Raw genomic sequence first — 21,539 nt, 5'->3', positions numbered from 1 at the left:
CAAACAAAATCAATTACATTAGGCTAAAGAATAAGGCTGTGATTATGTGGTATTTTTAGTATTGGACACACACACACTTGGTTGGTTCTATAATTCATATCTGAATATAACAACCAAATAAATACTACAAGGAAACGGACAAACTGATAAAATGCGCGTCGGCAAAAAAAACCTCCGCACATAACCCTGTCATCATGAAATGAAAGCTTGAATTGATCTTTTTCTGAGGTCAGAATGATTATATTTATTTTAAAAAGTTAGTTAAATTACAAAGTCTGAAGGTTTATCATTATAGACCAAGGTCTTGGCTGTTCAGCAATGTACTGGTGCAACCTCCCCATTTTGTATTTTTTTCATAAAATAGGCGTTTTTCCAGTTATTACTTATTTTTGCCAACACCCTCAGACTCAATAAAAAGCAAATAATTGTTTTTAATTTGGTCTAATATGTATTTAGAGTTTTTAAATCATTATCTGCCATTCTTAGTACACATATATGCTGTTAAATGTTGAATATTCACTTTTGTTCATTTTTTATACTGTTTCACATGTACTCTTTTAAAAGATCTAACATCATACAACGTTTACTTTAAGCCTACATAGAAAAAAGTATTTTTAGTTTTATTTAACAAACACATTTTTGTATTAAAAGAGACTATTACTTTAATAACTCAACTGCACCGAAGAAACATATTGTAAGCATAATAATTTAAAACAAATAAAACCCTAACCCTAACCCTGTGAGTATTACCTGACTGTTTTGCATCACCCCACCACTCATTTAGCTTTATCAGGAAGTATGTTTCTCCTCTATGAAGTCCATGACTTCAGCAGAATGGTTGTATATCTCCCTCGTCCTGCTTGCACGACCTGGTGATGACGGTTCCACAAGTTTGACCAGAATATGGTCAAATGGTATGAAGCACATATCCTTTCCACCTTCTTTTGGATATAATCGTGTGACTTACGTTTAGACGACTAATTGCGGGCAGCCCTAGTCCATGGCATATAAAAGTTAGCTAAATCAGGCCTGACTGAAACGGCGGAAGCAGAATGACTGAGAAAAGGCAGTGTTATAATCCATTATGTTCTCTGGAGATGCAGTGTTTGCAATATCTCAAGCATTCGTGTTTGCATTAGGCCTATGGACTTGGCCTGGCCGCAAAAGTCTTCACAAAACTCACACTTATAATGACCTGGCTTGATACACTTACCCGTCTTTCATTTAATTGATGGTGTAATGCAAGGCAGAAGTTAACAAGTTACTCTGAACTACCTGCTGGCACCCATCTATTTGGCAGATGGTGGATTCACCTGGGTAAACAGATTTGCTGAGTCTGATTGTGTTATCCTGGTGTTAGGGCCCACTGAGGCACAGCTGGCAGTAAAGAAAATAGTGTATTTGATATGTGGCATGGCTGTTAACCTGCATTAAAAACGATCGGTTTGTAATGATATTAAAGCTACACACAGGTAAACTGTATGTGGGATACAGTGTTTAAAGCATTTATAACATCAACAAAGAGTATAATTGGTATTTGACTACCAATAAATGCAATAAATGAAGAAGACCTAAGCAGAACATTAGAGGAGAGGCAATTTCAGGTCTCCCCCTGTTTCTCCAGAAGATGCCTTACACATGGTAGTCACCTTTGTTTGAAGCGCTTCATCTGGGTTTCTAAAATAGAAGCGTATCTGTTCTGTCAGACGTGTGAGACAGAGGACTGAGAAACACGTCTGAAATGCTCTCCATGCAGACACACCATAAGGAGGCAGGTCAAACTATATAGCCGTTATTCACTTTAATGGCAATTTTAAAATGTCAGATTCTTCAGCCAGCACAGTTTTGTTGTCTTGTAGTAAGTGGTGTTAGTGAGTATCTCTGATGGTTGCGTGCATCAAGAGCTTTTTGAAGGCCAGGACTCTGAATAAAAAGTTCACACAGAAGTTGACAAGAAACAATGTCTGAGTGCAGTCTGTTTGGATCCGGCAAAGTACACACACATCGTCCGTCATTCATTCAGTTAACAGTGAGAGTCCTATCTTAAAAATAATTTAAAGAAATATTTGTATACTTCTTTTTTGTTCATTGGAATGCATTTTACATGGCAAAATCCAAGCTGAGCGTACACCGTCCCCAGTGCGTTTCAGCTGAACACTTTTTATTGCTGGTGTGACGGCCTGTTGAGTGACGGGGGAACAAGATTAGTGTGAACTTAACATTCCGAACACAGTTTTTCAGATTCCCCCCATGAAAAATAAACTAACAACAACAAAATATTTTGAAGTATCTTAACAGTGTTTATATGTTTTTCCTGAAACTGGAATTTGGAAATGATCCTACTACATGTGATGTATAGAGTTAAACCAGATTTTACAGCAGGTTTAATTACATAGTTTATTGTAGATTTTCATAGATTGATACACGGAGCGAAAAAGTCTCTCCATCGTACGAGGACAACAAAAAAGTATATTTTGCCTGTCAAGCTTCTTAACAGCATTCTTTATGACCTAAGGATACCTTAACATTGCATAAAGGATTACAGAGGCATCCATTGTCATTGCTCATTACTTGCCTAATTACTGCCCAACTGTCGTTGTTTCAAATGATGGCTCCCTGACCAAGAGGGCAAGTCCCCCAGCTGGTGTCTGAAAACAACCTATTAATCCTTTGTCCCAGCAATGTGATGAACTTAGTTTTTTTATAATGCACACTTTACCGTGTAGGATTCAGCCTGTGATTTCACTTTAAGTACAATTTAACTGCACAATAAACTAAGCCTCAAAAATGACAATAATATAATAAACAGTCTTGATAAGTTTCTTTGAATATTTAGTGTCAATTATGTAATTTCACACCGTCCACATTGATAATGGGTTATGCAGCCACCCTACTGTGTAAAAAAACTGAACAAAAAACTAACTACCATTCAGCTCTGATTGGTACAAAGAAAACAACTTGGTGGCCTATTTCATTTCAAAAGGCTAGTCTGTACAGTGGGCTCAACTGAGCCCAATTATACTATTATACTTGCTCCCCAGGTTTTAACTGGAAGCTGTGACTCAGTCTGCAGGAAACAGAGACATCAGAGGATTGTTAAGGAAAGCACCAGAGCAGCAGTCCCCTGCAATGTGTGGATATCATAGGAAAGTCAAATGTTCATTTATTAACAGATTACTGTAAGCTCAAACTCAAAAACCTTTTTAATAAACCAAAAACTCACAAATAAAAACCTAAAGTAAGTTGATTAACCTTGCTTCACAAAAGTCCCAGCTCACTACCACAGATTCAGTTATTGTCTGTGATGTTGTTGCTAACATGCTAAAGGCTACATAGCTTGACAACTTCAAACAAATGAAGTGTTTCGCATGTATCCTCAACCTATCTGCTCACCCAGCTCTGCAGCAGCTCTGTCGCTACTGGTTGGAAGGATTAGGTGAATCACTGTGGCTTATTAAGCCCCCAAGGAGAATCAAAGGCTACTGCACCTCTCATGTTGAAGACTAATGTGGCTACCAGATCAAAAAGCGCCGTCTATAGGTGGACAGACCTGCCTTTTGCGCTGCTCTCCTTTCCCCTCAGGTGAGGAAAAGTGCAGTCGACATTTGCAACCTAACCAAAATGGACATCTGTAAAGCCATAGGAAGTCATAGTGAACACTCCAAAGCCAGTGGCCACCATCCTCATCTTAGTCAATGATTCTCCACTGCTTCATGACTGGAACGGTCTTTGGCACACTGATTGTTCAGGAAATTGCATACGACGTTGCATAACAAGTTAGCTAAGACAAACCTCACTGTGCATTAGATGACTTTCTCCACACAGCATATTTCCTTAACCAAAGATTTTAGGCAGTGATTATCTTCTCCCAAGATGAACAATTGAAAGCACACTCCAGTGGGATTGCTGGAGCTGTAGCACTCGATGTCATTTCATACATTGACAGCAAAAGTACGCAATTTATGCACGTATTGTTCATAATTGTAGTTATTATAAAGCTTTGTGGAACACTTGATTCGGATTGGTCAATTACTGTAGGGTCTGATATTTCTTTAAACCAGAGTGCTTCAATAAAAAAACAGAGTGTTGCTATAGACACACTTTGCTCACTGAAAACTGGAAGAGAACTATTTGTTTAGGATTGGAACCTGGGCTGCTGAGGGAAGGACTCAGCCTCTGCCTTATCCACTGCTGAGGGATGCAGACACATCTAATCACCTTCATCAAGTTTATAGGGAATGAAGTAGAGGTACACCAGTCAGTCTCATTTAATTCTTTATGGTCAAATTTACACATGCATTTCGTAATGTTGCGCAAAGCTACACAGACAGTTATTGAGGTGAGAGTAAAACCTGAATCTGGCAACCAGTCAGCATCTGAAGACCTTGATAAAGCTCTTTCAACTGCCACTATCAGGCAACTCCCCCCAGCCTGCTGAGCAGAGCTCCTTCTTCTGGGATTGCAGTATATCACCAGTTAAGTAAAATATGATCCATTGTCAGCACCAATGCATTAAACCTAATTTTATGATGACACAGATGCCATTGCACACTCGGAATAGAAATATCAGTGTTTTCTATCATTTTAATATCAAACGCTGAGGAAATAAATACAAGATAACTTTGTGACGGGACATACAAAGTTGCAGAGTAATGTTCATGCACATTTCGTCACTTCTACAGACCCGTTGAGCCAATGCTTCCTTTACCACTGTAGCTGTTTAAAACATTTATTTCAATTGTTCCATTCTATCCATCTAGCTTTCATACATTAAATCAGACTTTGAAAATCAAATCAATCATTTCTTTATAACCATCTTCCAATGGTCTAAGGCAGCGGTTCTTGCGGCGCACCCCCTTCCACGTCCCAACCGGGTTGACGCACCCCCCCAAAAAACGCAAAAAAGCTTTGTTTTATCGCCATATAAATAACTTTGTCATGAGACGTTCCACTTGACAGTTTCCCTGATTTCAGCCAGTTAATCATATTTGAAAGAATGAATGAAACGAGTTGGCACGCATATATCCTAGGATACTTTATAGTTTTTTGATTTAAAATAAAAGGGATTACAAAGGAAATGTTTATTATTCCTGTTTTTTATTGTAGCCTATGGAAAAATCCCACTTAAAAAACAACACTGTGTAATATTTTTACACCAGACCACCATTACATGTTTCATCTCGCGCACCCCCTGGTGGCAGGTCGCGCACCCCCTGGTGGCAGGTCGCGCACCCCCTGGTGGCAGCTCGCACACCCCCTGGTGGCAGCTCGCGCACCCCCTGGTGGCAGCTCGCGCACCCCCTGGTGGCAGCTCGCGCACCCATGGGGGTGCGCCACACTTAGGGAATCCCTGGTCTAAGGCCTTTTAAACTTTAGATCCTGTTAACTGGAATTGCATTCAGATTTTAAACAGCACTCTTGTCAAAAAGGATTTACTGCGGAGGCATAGCAACCACTTGAACACCACCATGTGTGAGATGATAATCACTCTCATGTCCTTGTGTCCTCTGTTGTTGTTGCATGTTGCTCATTAAAGCTGCTTAGTGTGGGGCCGGGCCACAGCTGTACATGTGCGGCAGTATACAGGGATCCTCCTGTCCTTTCTCATGTTTGACACATAAGCTCTGCTGGTGCCAGATGAGCTCTCACTGACAGCTGGATGTAGGCCGGTCAATCCTCACGGGTTCACCTGTCAGCCTGTGTTTCTCTTTGCCTTTCTAAAGTAACGCTGACACTTCCTCTGTCCCTATCCCCTACTCCTCTGCTGTCACTCTTTCTCCCCTCCTTCACCTTCTCAATGACTCATTTCTATCAGCAGTATGGGGTTAATCATGTAGCTGCTTGGCTTGTGCACTTGTCTCCAACATACTAGTCACTTTTAGTCTCCTCTGTATCCTTGGCTCCCGTCATTCCAGGATGCTTTCCTCGTATGACTGCCGTTTAAAAGGTTTATACTCATTCATGTTTTACAGGAGGTGCCATGTGGGTAAGAAAATGTTTTGAGAAAATTGGTCATCACCAAAGGCGACGCCATTTATGTCATTTCTTACCAGTCTTAAAATCACTGGCTCATAGGTCACATGTGTGTGAACTGTTCTTCAGTGTGCCGGCCTGTTGGATGTTCTTCCCTCTTGGACAACAGCATACATCAGCTTTGTAATTACACATGCCCATGGCTGCAATGCTGTTAGATCGGCCTTTTTGAAATCCGTCTGATGGATCTTAAATAAATAATTTGGTTAAACTTGTTGGGAATATTTTGCTTAGGTGTTTAACCTTTGGCTTAATTCATCATGTTTTCCTTCCTCTGTCTTTATTTCCATGGCATAGTTATTTGGCCGGGGTGCTGTAATCTCCCTTAAGAAGGGGCAGCTTGGGCGCATTGTTGATGCCAGTTTCTGACCGAGCACAAGCTGACATGAGATTTAGAAGCCCTTCTTATCTGGAACGTAGATTCCGTGGCGTACATTATTTTGCCACGTGAGACAGCTTTAGTTAGATTCAGGATCCATATTTGTTTAGTCTGGTGACTGAATAATATTGATTGTCCATTCGGAACTGGTTAGAACCTCGTATTGAAGTAGAGATCTTGAGAATCGGTCGAGCAACCGCTGTGTCAACTCATGGCTGCAGCAAATGTCTTGTCAATTCTCCGGCCGTTAACTTCATAATAAACCTTCAGTGTTTGCCATCAAAGTACCAGCTCTCCCCGAGTTTCTCTGACTTTCGTCTCCATTGCTCCAGAAGTTTCCATGACAAAAGTTTTACCCTCCAGCGTTGCATTTTGAATTAAAAGTTCTCATTTCTTTATTACCCTTATAACATTTTCCCACATGTGTTAAGTATGACAACTTACCTGATCTTTTTCATCATATTGATTGTGGTATTGTTTCATAACGATCATGAGTATATTCTGTCTGCTATGTCGTAGTGTTTTCTCTCTGATTTTCTTACCTTTTTAAATAATGTCATAATAATGAATGAACATAGCTTTTACAGCCTAATTTGATTAATGGCTCTTCTGCAGACTTTGTATGTGAACAAACAAAATGTAGACATGTCATTCATCAACAGAATTTGCTGCGGGTATTAAAGTTCAAATAACAACAGCATGAGGATAATTAATGCCAACATGGTGTAATAAGTCACACAAACAAATAAAAAACAAAGCAGAAAACTCCTTGTTTATACAACACACCCTGTCACCGTTCTACCTACCATGTACAGTACATGTCTGCAAAACATTTGATAAATGTCCTTTGTAAAACAATCTAGTTATTGTATGTTTTTTTTGTACTTGTGATTGCAAGATATTGACATGATAAGACGCCCACCTTTTTACAGATTTTAGTGGTATGCAAAATTCATAGCCAGTGTTTACACTAAACACACATCTGCATGAGAAAGAAAATACATTGACCATCCTGTCAGAATTATTTGTGAAGCTTGCCCTCTCAACCTTGACAGACTGCAATAATTCATACTCTCACAAATAAACAGATAACATTTGTCATACATTTGTGTACATCATCTGTGTTGGTTTACTTGATCTATCTGTTGGGATGTTGTGTTACTTGGTCATGGTCTTTGTGCATAAGTTCGTCAAGAATTGAAACAGATTTACTTTCAATTGTGTTGTTTGGCAGCAAATAACTAGAGAAGTACAAATCCTATGTGGAATAGTAAATAACTGATGCATCAAAAAAACATCCAAAGTGAATGTTTGTGGAGTTACGCACACGGACCTAATGTTATTTGTAACACTAAGACGCACTTGTTAAAGACGCTGTTCCACCTCCCTCATCTCTGCGTCTCAGGCTCATCTTGGATTCCTCCGCCTGTACTCTGGTGTTAATGCTAATGGTGTGCTGTTTCAGTGCAGACAGTTAAGGTGATGGCTAGCCTGAGTGGACTTCTGTCCTGTATAAAACCTTATCTCAAAATGGGCCAAGGAAAATTTAGTAATGAGCGAAGGGGTCTTTTAAATGAGTGAGTGCTGGAAATGTGGAGACACATCTCCACACCCAGCCATTTGGACTGGAATGGCAGAGAGGGGAGCACTGAGGTCCTGTCCATTTGGAAGACTGACAGCACAATCAGAGACGTCTTAATCACATCTGGTTGTCTCATTAATCAAAGGAAGTACTATTGTTAAATGTTATGCCTCTGTCCATCAATGCACCAGTACATTTCCCTTAATAATTTGGCTAACCTTCAAGGAAAGTTCTTTCGTTGAACACATCGAAGGAAAAGCTTGTGTTTGCTTTTTATCAATCTTTTTTCGGGTTGCAAATATCATAAGAACAATGTTGATGAAAAAGGTTTTATTACCTGGTTCAAACTGTTTTAAATATAACATGTAAATGTAATTTGATATTTTAATGCATAGGCCTTTTGCTTCTGAAAAACAGTTATTGCTAAGTACTTTTACTTTACCATATAATCTTAGGCATCATGATAGAATTAGAATTCTGCGCTTTATTCTGTTTTATAACATGACTTAGTTGAATAATCTTTCCTGATTTGTCAATTCAGAACATGTGACATGTTGTCAATCCAGTAGTATATACGGCTGCTAAGGACTATATTGACCGTTGTTAAGGAGGATCAAGAAAGAGAGAAAATAAGTTAAAAGAAGGAGCGCTGGACGTCGGATAAATCACCAGAAGAAGACAGACAGGAAGTAAACACTAACAGGAACACGGTCTGGGCTCTGCAGGGTTTAAGGACTGCTTAGTGGATCAGAAACTGTGAACACACTTGAACAGTTACAGAAAACCTTGATCAGTGCTGCCGTAAAGTTGTTATTGTCGCAGTTCCAGCCGCCGTGGAATGGAGGGTTTTTTTTTCTTAGTGGAAGAAATACGATCATCATATTGGGAGTTGAGTTGTTAGTTTGTTTAGTATCTGGCCGTGTAATGAGCGGGATAAGGTGCAGCGAGTCGGTTATTATGGGGAAAAGATATTTTCCTTATTACGACCAACTCGCTGCACATCATCCCTTTAATAAGATACGTGTTATGTGTGTAGCTACGATATACAATATATGATATATGATATACAGGATGATATGAAATAGTCTCTTCCTACTTCTTTGACAATTACAGTCAAAATAGTCAAATGTGGAGTTTTTTGTAAACAAACAAATCTATGGTTCCATTCAGTGGACAATTCACACTGAATTGAACCATGCATTACTTCCATTGATCGTACCACGAGTTGGGCAACCTTTTGCAACAGCTAGGCTATCTGCTGCGTCCCAAGGTCATATTCACAGCATATATTGCTGTATATATTACCGAACAACAGTGTTGCTGTCGAGTTCCATTTGACCTTTTTTGCGTCTGATTGTAATTATACTTGTGGCAAAGTATACATGTGATTGAGGCCAATGCTTTGGATGTGAGGGGTGAGAGTCAGCCTGAGCCAGAAGTCTTGTCAGGAGGGGGTTGCAGAGTGGCAGATTCTTCCAAACCTCCTTAAGGCAAATAAAAGAGCCGAAAGGGAAAACAAACAGAAGCCCAGAATAGGCGAAAGGAAGGAGAGGGGAAAACACAACTGCCTTACGTGAGACACTCAAAGAGTAAAACAGCAAATGTAAATGATAAAGTCCAATAATTATGATACAACAATAAAAATCCCATGTTTTAATCACACTCATTATTTATGTTTAACCACGATTGACTGGTCATAACCCCCTCTCCCATATTAAGTTAATATTGCTATGAAACCATCTCCCTCCCACAGCTCTCCTTTTTGTAGAGTTCAGTTTTTATTCAATACCTTTCATGTTGTGGGACCCAGTGGCTTCAAACCCTTCCAGATAATACTACATTGGACTAGATTGACACAACATTGCATCTGAATGTTCAGTGGAAGTTGGTTCTGTGGTGCTGTGTGTGGACACTCAGCAGCTAATGGGGATCTGCTTGCATGGTTGGCCTCATATTTGTCTTTCACTGTAATGATCTTTCCATTCTGTCGCAGTGTACTCATTTCAAACACGTTACATTAATCTGTCTAACTGCTGTGACCTCTTAACTCTGGACAAGGCTGGGGTCCTGAACACCTGTCCACTTCCTAACCCACTACCCACAAATGTAGCACTTGAAGTCCCCTTGTGAATACCTCCCCGTTATGGTGCAGTTCAATCATTGCAGTTAATAGAGAGATTTTTGTGTCTGCAGGGTCTGGTACCACATGAGCACATACATTCTTAATACAAAATTGATTCACAGAATCAATCATCACCAATCGATACATTCCTTGGATTTATATATTATATCAGAGCCCACCCCCACCCCGTCTGTTTCACTCTTTATTCCTAACTGTACTATAATGCATTGATATTTTGCTTTTGGAGAAAGACAAACAAAAGGTTTTCTTTAAGTCTGAGTGTCTCCTTAGAATTATGTTGAGATCTCTGTATGTGAGGTGAGGTTGAGCCAGCGACAAACACACAACTCAGTCTCCTGATGAGCGCCGGCTTGCAGCCAGCTATGACCAGGTAACGACAAGCAATTTATCTCCAAAACATTCATATTCAGTCTGGCATCATCACTGGAGTCAATGTGATGAATGCACCGTTGTCAGCTAAGAGTCTGGCATTTTCCTATTGCGTTTGTTTTGAATCAAGTTTGTGTTTATAAGCTTTCTAAGTAAAAACAACACATCCAAAAATAAAAGCTGAACAAACATCAATGTAAAATGCAAAGTGAAAAAACAGGCTTTGCAGGTGAGTTTCAACCGAAAATTGGCAACCTTCAAGTCAGACTCATAAAAGCTGGCTAACTGTCAGCCCTGTCAGCACAGTCTGAGCGGTGGACGAGACATGTCATCTCGACAAAATTTAAAATGTGTTTTGAGGCCCCCTAGCTGAGTGGCTGCCACTCTTTCTCATTGCCAGGCAGATTTAATGCCCAACACTACTCCCAAAAGCAATCGCCCACCCCAGCAAAGAAAGGGGTGTATTTCTCTCTCTGTCTCTCTGTCTCTCTCTCTGTCTCTGTCTCTCTCTCTGTCTGTCTGTGTGAAGGGACCCAGGTGGGCGTATTGTGTAGCTGGACCTTGAATTCCCTACAAACTGTTTCTATAGGTCAGCAATTTGACCTCTCTGCCTCCTGTTGGAGGGACCTGAATAGAAATGATGCGTTTGCCACTGCTATACAGGGACCAACACAAGGTCAGAATAGACAGCCCCATAGCATACATTCATAGCTTACATAAACAGACTTTGTGAAAGGTATCTATTTTATGCATTTCAAATAACTGACTTGAAGTAATTCAACATTTATGCCAAGATTTTAAACAGCAAGAGATATTTTGCTGGCTTATACATACTCTAACAAGCCCAAACTTTATATGAGCCTAACATTTTAGTGAAGGTAAAAATAAAGCTGAACAGAGCTGCAGCTGGTAATGGGGTTGGCCTGAGGGTCTATGCAGAGTAGGCAGCGAGTGCCAAGTTATAAAGACCACCATGTCCACCTGTTTAAGTATGATTGCATGTTACCATTGTGCTGGTCCCCAAACAGCTGATGAACGAATGATGATTTAGGAAAATAAAGCTGAAAGACAATTCTACATTTTGGCCCTTTTTAATTTTGCAAATCAAAATTGCTCAAAATAATCTTTAATTACCTCAAAGATGATTTAGATTGAAGTGAAGATATTAAGATTATTGTCAGTTTCCGCGTGAAAAGCCTGCTGTTTACAATGCACCACGGTGAGGAGATGCGCCAGCTAACACCACTGGGTTCATACTGTTGATTTAGACACATGGCTATACAGGCACGGTTTGAAATACATCACAACCAGTTTAATGCCTCACAGTAATCACAATTGGCAGAATTGTCAATCTGAACATGAGCTACCCGACAGTCATTCAACATTTTTCAATAGCAGAGTATGGCATAAACATTCATTTCAAACTAATGTGTTAAATGCAGACGCATTTTCAACATTTCTTCCCTATATGAAAAGTGATCCTATTTTCTGGAGGAGAGAAAAAGAGTGCAGGGGAAAAAGAACATCATAATGGAAAGTCCTGACTTCCTTCTGAGTGCTTTCCTCTCCTGCTGTTATTTCTAACAAGTCATATTTTGAACTGGATATAAGAGGGAAGGTTTCATATTCACAGGCTTATTATGCTCATTGAATTTGCAGTGATCAAAAGTGTTTCTGAAATGGAAGGATGAGCTGTAGCGGTAGCTTGGGTGACTGTATGGATGCTGGGCTGGCAGCTCCAATAAAGCCTGAGGGTGCTCAGGTCTACCTGGAAGTGTCTGGGAGATGATGTGATTGTTGCTGATGATACGAAGTAATGGATGTGTATAGTTTTCAATGTATCAGCAGTCTTGTACTCCTATGCCTGTAGCTCGGGATCTCGTTTTGTAAACACCTCCAGAAAGTTACTCCAAGACGCGGTGTCTTACTCTATTTATCTGACTAAATAGCACTCCCACAATGCTTTTGGTATGTGTGTTATAATGAGAACTTCTTTTGCTGATCCATGACCACCTTTTGGCATTTCTACCACAGTTATTTTATGTTTGATAATAAATAACCCCGCATGAATTACTTTATATTCTTACAGCAAACAAGCCTCCAGACTGTATACAGCTGATGATCGATTGAACAACAGTCTAGTGGTTTGCAAATGCACAGTATTCAAATAAATGAGGCTGTGCAACAGCCTGGAGCGGAACTGAGTCAGTGATTTATATTAAGTAGCACATCGACTTCAGATAAGCACAGAAAATGTTGCACCTTTCCATAACTTACCTATTATGGTTATTTTCTACCTATTTCACCAGTTTATTACCATATAATGGACACCTGTACCATGTTGGTTACATGGGGAGCAAAATGATACAATTCATAAAATTTCATTTCAAAACAGGGTGAATTATGTAATAGTATTCAGTTTATGTAGGACCAAATTAATAGATATTTATCAATTAATAATTCAAATGTATTTTAAAATACTGCCAATTAAAATGACTTGCACAGAATACATGAAGGAAAGCCTATATTGGAGCTATGTGACGTTACATAGTTTTCTTTGAGGTCAAATAGCAATTCAACACAATTCTTTTTGAGATAATTTACTACTATCAGGTTTTACATTTTTACCTGGTAACAATTTGAAATAGATGTATACATCTCCTACATCTTTAAAACTGTATTATTAGCTGGGCACTCATCACATGGAGAATGAGAACTCCACAGTGAAAGGAAGTTCACCACTGATCAATGGGACTTCCTCTTGTAAATGTCATTCCTATTGTTTCAAAGAATAATTGATAAGTAAAGTTAAGGACCATCACTAACATGATGTAGTATCTCTATCACGCCTGTAGCAAGTGACAACTTGACCCTGCTTCTGAGGGTCTCAATCACCACAGGCTGCTGCTGCACTCACCACCCTGCCTTTGCACATTCCAGTTCTAATTTTCAAGTTTTCAGGTATAAAAAAAACGTACTTTTGACATTTTTATTTCCACTTTACTGTTCCTCTGATATTTTATATAATTCAGTTAAAAGTACCATTTAAAAACACAAGCCTATCTTGCCAGCTAGGTAAACATTATTTTTAAACCGTTGTTGGATCTTTACTTTGATGACGTGAGAGTCATTAAAGGTCAATCCTTCCTTTGTTAAATGTAATCATTGTACTCTTTGCTGCATTCTGTAGGTAGGATAGCTTTAGGATTATAATGATGTATTCTTGTGACAGTATGTCTTTTAGAAAGCATCATTATACCAAGCAAATATGAGAACACACTAGTTGTGAGACAAAAGAGAAAGGTAGTTCTGCAGACTGCAGCTAAGTGTGTACTTGACATTTTATAGTGTTTTGAGAGGTAAGAGAGACACAGAAAAATAGAGAACGAGCAGAAGAGATTTGAGAGCTGGGACGGTTGTTATATAATTGAGAGTGTGATGTAGAGCGTACAGTGTTGTTGGTCTGAAGAGCTGGTGACCTTCGCCAGTGAGACCAGTAATCATGTGGAACTCCTGAGCCGAAATGGGGACATGCACCCCCCCCCCCCACACACACACACACACACACACACACACACACAGTATTAGAGACTGAGTAGCAATAAATTGATTCTTCTCATTACAGTTTCATAAAGTGCTTCAATTGTAGCACAGCCTGTGAATTGTGATTGTAAACAAGCTTTGTTAATGCTGTTATGGCTTAAAGCATGGTACAAATTATTTCTGTTAAAGGTCTCCTATTATGCTATATTTGAACAATATGTTGTAGGGCCATATCTATACAAAACTTGTCTGTGAAGTGTTTTGCTCATAATACCAAACAGATCCCTCATTGTAGCCATGCCTCATCCCCCTCTAGTTCAGCCCTGTTCCTGAAGTGCTGATTCTGTGACTGTCGCTTTAAATTTGAGCTGAGCTGAAGCTGGCCACGCCTCTTTGGAGCATCATGCAGCTCTCTCTCCTCTGTGAAAGTTTTCTACTGGGAGAAGATACTCAGCTAAACGCTGCCATGATTAAACCCCATATTATGTTCCAAACCACATCAAGCATTATTTCTGAAACACTTCTTCTCAGTGTTTACCACTAGAACAGAGACATTATATGTATTATACATACAACAACTCTCAGTCCCTCCTGCAGACATCCTGCTGAACACACACACACACAGAGATGCTGCAGAGTGGATTCAGCTCGCCGACTGTATATTGCGGACGAAAGGTTGGGACGTGTCGCGTGGGCGGGACGTTGCCATGCGTTCAATGCCAGCCCACATTTTCCTTAATACGTCATAACCGAAGCAAATCTGGATCAGCTCGTTTGTACCCCCGTTTTTAGAGAAGTGGGTAAGGAAGAAAAGAGAGAGGGTTGTATTTTCTGATACTTTGTGAGTCTCCTTACACCCCGGGGACACATTTATGCATAAAAGACAGCAAAAAGTGCATTTTGCAAAATAGGGGACCTTTAATGTGTGCCCCACATATCTTCTCTTGTTGCCCCTGTTATATAACGTCAATTTGGACTCTTTCTTTGCCTTGTATCCAGTAGGCACAAAAACATTTCTTATGTTGGTATAAGTTGTTGTGAAACTGTGTAGTTCACTAACCGAGCTAATCAGTTTGCACATAATGCATTGAGCTTTTGTAGTATTTTCTTAATCACTTCATAGCGATTTAATAAGAAAAAGCATTGAAAATAGGATTGTCCCATCATGCATCTTTGCCACTATGTTATAATCAATCATATAATCCTATTACCCCATCCCTTGACACTATTCCTGTTTGGAATGCCAGTTTTCTGCTACCTGTTGAAAGATTTGTCCTAGTTAACATATTTAATAAGCGTGTGTGGTATACGGGATTACAGATGTTTTGTATATTTATAGGAAGCTTTTTAATTTCTTGCTGAGTTACTACTGTAACGACATGCAACAACTGTTAATGTTATAACCAAAATTCAAATAGTTTTAAAATATGGCGAGAACATTACGTTTAAATTCAACGACATGCTATAGTATAGTATGATTGACAAGATCACAGGAATCCAGGCTCCTGCCTACATGTGTTTTTTTTCACCCAGGTGTTGTCACTTATTTAAGCTGATTTGATCTTTTCTCAGGACTTTGTGGCAGAGTATAGTCTGTTTGATTGACAGGTCACTTAGCCTTCTCTTCTTTTTAACTTTGTTGCAGCTGCTGAGACAGAACACCGGCCACTGTTATCACTGTCATTGGTACAGAGGGGAAGTCATGCATCCCAACCTTGACTCTTCCCACCACCAACCCTCAGAGCTCTAATTGGTCACAACAATTGAACACACCTGTGGGGGCCTGCCGGAGAATATTGCATGATACGTGTTAAAAACAGTTACATTTTTGGAAATATTCTGTTTGCAAACACATTAACTGAAAACATGATGAATAACCGTAAGTAGTATTCTACTGAGACTTAAAAATAAAACACGATTAGATATTCAAATCTGTAAAATGTGTATTTGACATGAGAATATTAACTATAGGGTGTTCCTCTACATTTTCTTGGTTCATGTGCACAATTTTTTATTCAGTATTAACAATGTTTAATGTCATGTCAGAAGTCTCAATCTACTTGAGAGCTCTTTAAAAATCACATATTGGACCTCAAGTTTTGTTAAACCAACACTGTAACAAAACAACATTGTCTATGCAGGAAATATAACAATGACCAGAGTACAACACAATTCTTTAATTGCTTTCAGAAATTTCAGAAAATTGGAAATCAGAAATCCCACCGCTGGGAAATGAACATTGTTATAAATAAAATAGGTAAATACGAATGTTATAGTTATTATATTAAATATAGAGGTAAAAGAAGGTTCAGAAGTACACAAACAGCAAGAATTGTGTGTAAATAAGTAGCTGTATTATGAAATATAAAGTTTACATTTTTAAAGTGACTGAAGTATTTTCCAGTTGTTACTAAACTATACATCAGTGTAACTTTGCACATGATAAGTGGTATTGCACAACATTGTCCTCTCCATGTTGATGTTGTTGTTGTTGTTATTATAATTATGATTATTATTATATTACATGGGACTTGTTGACCATAATTCCAGACTATGATCCCTTTGATAGAGCATTCCAATCGGCATTTGTTGAGGTTCAAACGAGCGTGGTGTGGACAGGGGATGGATGAGTGCTGAGACAATATAAAGTCTGAGCATAAGGAAGCAGTTTGGTTGGGTCTCAGAGAAGGAGACGGACCTCAGGCTGGAGCCGCGCTGCCACCAGAATACCACATAAGCTTGACGCTCTTCCATTTTTTTTTTGCGCATGCTTTTCAGTTTGCAATGCTCTATTAGACAAAATGTCCATCTGCCAATATATTCTGCATGCACTATGGAGGTTGTTAACATGCCCTTGGCAAAAAGGGTTTAGCTCTATGGGGCAACATTTCCATAAATCTTGACAGAGGCATTTTTATTGCAGGTAGTAAATAAAAGCTCCTGCCATATTTTATGACAGCCATCACTAACTCATTCTGATTCTTATTACCTCTCTGTTCTTTGACTTGCGGGACCATTCACAGACGCATTCTGTGCCCAAGTTTATGCCGTCTAAAGGATTGATTGTAAAATAATTTATTGCGGATGTAATTGCCCCTTCAGCTTGCGCCACACTTTTGACTTCAATTGCTGTTTTGTTGTACATTAGGACAAACCCAGCTTCTTTCTGAATGGTTCCATATAAAATTTACATATGGCTGCCTGTACAGGCAATGTGATTGAAGAGCTGCTTGGTACAGCATGTTATGGAGGTGCAGAACACAATACATTTTTGATTAGTTTACTAAATGAGATCATCTATATTGAGTTTGAACGGTGAACCCACATTTTCTTTTAACAATACAGATAATGAGGAAATCTAAACGATTTAATGGCAAGTTATTTACCACTTTATTGTGTAGGGATAGTTAATGTATTTTTTAAATTTAGTTATTGGCATAAACTTTTATTTGAAATCCAATTGCAGTTCATTTATTAATTGACATTGCTGTACAAGCTGTTATGATTTTCATTTTCCACATTGATCAGTCATCTGACCGATAAGCCTGGCACATATGTCACAGCAATCATATTTAATAATCGTTTTCCACAAGCGCCGCTGTTCTCTAGCCTGGCTTGTTTACGTATTTGAATTGGCTGACGCAGTCCTAATCTGTTTATAATCTCTGCTTGCCAGAAGCCATACTGGGAGTAATGCTCCATTCAATTATGTTTCTTTGTTGACCATAATCTGTACATTTTACAGGGAAAATGAGATCTTAAAGACAAACAGACAGACTGGCTTGAACATCCAAACTTTAATATTTCTGCAAAGCCAATCAGAAATCAGAGAAACATAATAAAGTCTCCACTGCTGAATATTTGGTTGAATCTTGCTGTGTCTCTGATTCTGATTATAATTAGAACATTAATCAGTACCCAGAGGTTGGCATTGCAGGTGAAATGATCATTTTACCATTACCGTGAACAATAATTTCAGGAGAGACAAACAACTAAATATTTTCCATTATAGGCTTCCAAACTACACCCCTGTCCTGTGCTGGGACACACAGGGGCGGAGTGAATGGGGATGGATGGTTGGATTAGGAATGCCGGGAGTGAGTAGATTATCCAGTATCTGGGCAGGCAGATGCGTAGAGGAGAAAACGACTACACAAAGAGCCAGATCTCCATCAGGGGATCAATTCATGGTTGCTCGCTCTGTCACTTCCTTTGAAAAAGCAAATTTCATGGTGTGTTTTCAAGAGGCCGGCATCGGAAAAACATCAAGAAGACATTTTCTGTCTTTCTTTCTACTCCTCTTTTATTCCTCCTTCACTCTTTAGCTCTTCATCGTGCCCTCACTTACTCTCTATTTCTGGCTTCAGTTGTAAGAAGTCAAAACGTCTTCCTTCGCACTCAAGCACAGTTACACTTAAGAGACTCATGAACGCACACATGCTGTAACCTATATTTGCTGAGTATGGTGAATGCCTATGTGTAAATTTTTTAAGAGGTTTAGCCAGCCGGAGCTGGAATGAACGTTGCTGTTGGCTGAGTTTCTCAGCCCGGGGCCCCTTGCTTCGCTCCCCCATTTCGCCCAGTAGAGCTCCATCCTTATCGCTGTCCTGCACCCCATCACTGCTGAAGCTGGGCTCCTCTCCTGCTTGACCACATTTATCCAGGGGCCTCTTGTCTGGGGGTGATAAGCTGTCAGACTTACCAGTATGGATAGAGGGGTTCCCAAACCCCCTCCACTTCACTCCTCCCTACTCTGCTTTACTCCCTCTTCAGTAGGAGATACTGTTTTGGTGACAACAATACTTCTGTGCATTTTCCTATACATCTGCCATGACTATCACACATTGAACAGGTTCCCCTCCTATTCCCTGGTCTCCTTCCCCCTTCTGTTTCTCAGTGTTGAGTTAAAGAGGCAGGAAGTATTTTGAAGCAAAAAAAAACTTTGAATGGTTAGTGTAATGGGCTCAAAGGGACCTTAGACAAAGACACTGTGAATGCTAATTCTAGCTACACTTCACCAGATTTGTGTGTGAACTAATTTTACACAAGAGGCAACAGACATCAAAGTCCGTCCCTTTTTATCCACTGATGACACACAGGCGAGTTTGTTTTGGAACATCTGTGCTGTTTTTCTGTTTCTGAACTTTGTATTAAAAACTTTTCCCATATACAGTTATTCTTAGTATATCTATCGATTAATGTGTTTCTTTAAGCTGTTGTTGACGCACACTAGTTTTGAGTTTAGTTGTGCTTTGGTGAACAAACAGTAACTCTTGTGAGTCTTGGATGTTACAGGGCTTAGTGTGGGAAGAACTTTACCTGCTTATGTGTAAATTCAAACTGCAAGCGCTGGAACAATACCGCTGCCATTCTAGCAACAACTGTTATTTTCAAGGTCCTCGATCTACACACGTGTCTTATGAAGGAGCACAGCCATGTGACACAGCCATGTGCCTGTTACAAGCTGTCACTGTAGACCACTTACTATTTAGCACAGGCTGTAGCACAAGCTGCAGCAGACGCTCCATGTATTTTCAGGTCGTCCTCTGCTAACCGCTTGCATCCAAGCTATGTGGTGCCTTGCCAGCATAATTTAGATTTGGAGCCTAAGGTACCACGCCAGGCTCTTTATATGCAAAAAGAATAATCTGAGTATTACTGTTCAACACAAAAAGCTACAGGCTACTGATGAAAAACTCCGACTTAGAAATAGACAAGACACATTGTAACATTAGGGTCTGGATTTACCTAGTCTGCTGCAACATGGCTTTGGAATTGTATAACTCAATTAACAGAGGACTGTCATATTTAGAGTTATGTACTGCAGCTTTGGTGTAATAGCCCAGAGAGAAGCAAACATTGTGCTTGTTTATCTATCATCGCAAATGTGTATTACCAACAGATGCTCCTGCTGGTTTCTTAGACACAATACACATCATATTCCTCATGCACAGAAGCGTAATTGTAATTCCTGGTGTTGTTGCAGGTTATTATGAAAAGAAAGAGAGATAACATAATGCAACAGGAGGATGGAGGTGTGGGGGGGCAGTTGCAGGCAGGAAACCAGTGAGATTGTGTGGATTTGAGATATTCATTTGCAGTGTGTGTAAAAAATGATGGACTTGATCATGGGTTTCTTCAAAGGCTGTAATTAGGACATTAAAGCCACGGTGTGTGCACAAGCCCGTTTGTTCAGTCCCTGCATCTGATCTACCTGTTTTATGAACTTGGGAGCATAACGACCTTGGAGCTTCGTCAGAGAACTGTGGCTGGTGTCTTGATAAACAATGTGCCTCACATTTAAAAGACTCAAACTAAATCACGGCTGTTCTTTGAATGCTTATAATTTGTTGCCATTTATATAATGACTCTTTGAGAAAAAGTTGAGATTCCCCACATTCTTTGACCTGACATGCAATTTTCCTTTCCTTTGTAGCAATGCTGCAGGGAAAATGTGATATTTCAGTAACTTGCCTTACACTGATTAGGAGAAATTATTACTAGTTACTTATCTCAAAAGCAAAACAGTGACTTAACAACATGCTGCCTGATCTAAGTTTAATAAATTGGCAGATTATTTAATACTAAAGACAACCATGGGGTTAGAAGAAGGCAAGTCTTTTACTCTCAGTGTAAATGGCATGGGTGTGAGATCCACAGATATAAGTATATAAGTTATACCACAATTCTTTTGGTTCGAGTTCAGAAATCAACAATCACATCTCATTGTATGTTGTACGTCTTTAGTTGTACACTGTAGTAATACATATTTTGACAAGACATGCTCTGTCATCTTGTTACCTTCACAATGTGTTAGTTTGAAATACCCAGAAACGATTCTTCAACAATGTTTTTGTTTTTGTGCCCTGGATATGTTGTACATTTCTGGGAGCTGTAACAGCAAAGAGGGATGGGTCAGGAGGGGATAACTCTACAATTTCCTCACCAGAGTGCTCCTTTCTGATCTCCTACCCTTCTTTTCCCCTGCCCTGTCTTTCTCCTTTCCTCCATGCTCCATTGCCCCCAGTCAAGCCGAGCTCTTTGGCACGTGTGATGCAATCTCCACGCAAATGTCTTCCAGATAAAAGGCATCTCTACAAAGAAGGAACTTGTCTTTTCTCTGCCCCTTTGCTCACCTGGTATCCTCACTTGCCTGTTTGTTGGTTTACACTAGAGACAGCCTCAGTCTAACACACCCCTGAAGGAATCTTTCTAGAGTGCTCCCACCTCTCGTCTCTTCCACGATCTGATGCTCTGAGCTAAAGACAGAGCGCAGAGGAATAAATTCCCTCTGAAACCCAGAGTGAGGGGGGCAGGAAATAATTCAGCAGCCGCTCCAGCAGCAGCAGCAGCAGCAGCATCAGCATCAACAGCGGTGGCAGCAGTGAGCGTGAGAGAGACGGAGAGAGAGAGAGTGTGTGTGTGTGGAGAGCTTTAGTGAGAGCGAGTTCCTATGCACTGTGCCGAGAGTAGCTGAGCTGTGCCGTCGC

At 39.8% G+C, this 21,539-nt stretch overlaps 1 long non-coding RNA gene across 1 annotated transcript in view; it reads left to right on the top strand.

Annotated features, from left to right (window-relative positions):
• Positions 1–16,338, top strand: part of LOC134880786 (uncharacterized) — a 34,349-nt gene extending 18,011 nt beyond the window's left edge. The window contains exon 4 of the long non-coding RNA XR_010167968.1: positions 15,695–16,338. This is a non-coding gene — a long non-coding RNA (uncharacterized LOC134880786). The remainder of the gene's footprint in view (positions 1–15,694) is intronic.
• The last annotated feature ends 5,201 nt before the right edge of the window (positions 16,339–21,539 follow it).

Source organism: Eleginops maclovinus, chromosome 18, assembly GCF_036324505.1.
Source record: "Eleginops maclovinus isolate JMC-PN-2008 ecotype Puerto Natales chromosome 18, JC_Emac_rtc_rv5, whole genome shotgun sequence".
NCBI classification, from domain to species: domain Eukaryota; kingdom Metazoa; phylum Chordata; class Actinopteri; order Perciformes; family Eleginopidae; genus Eleginops; species Eleginops maclovinus.
The sequence above is the reverse complement of the archived record's forward strand: the minus strand, read 5'-3'. Positions and strand labels throughout refer to the sequence as shown.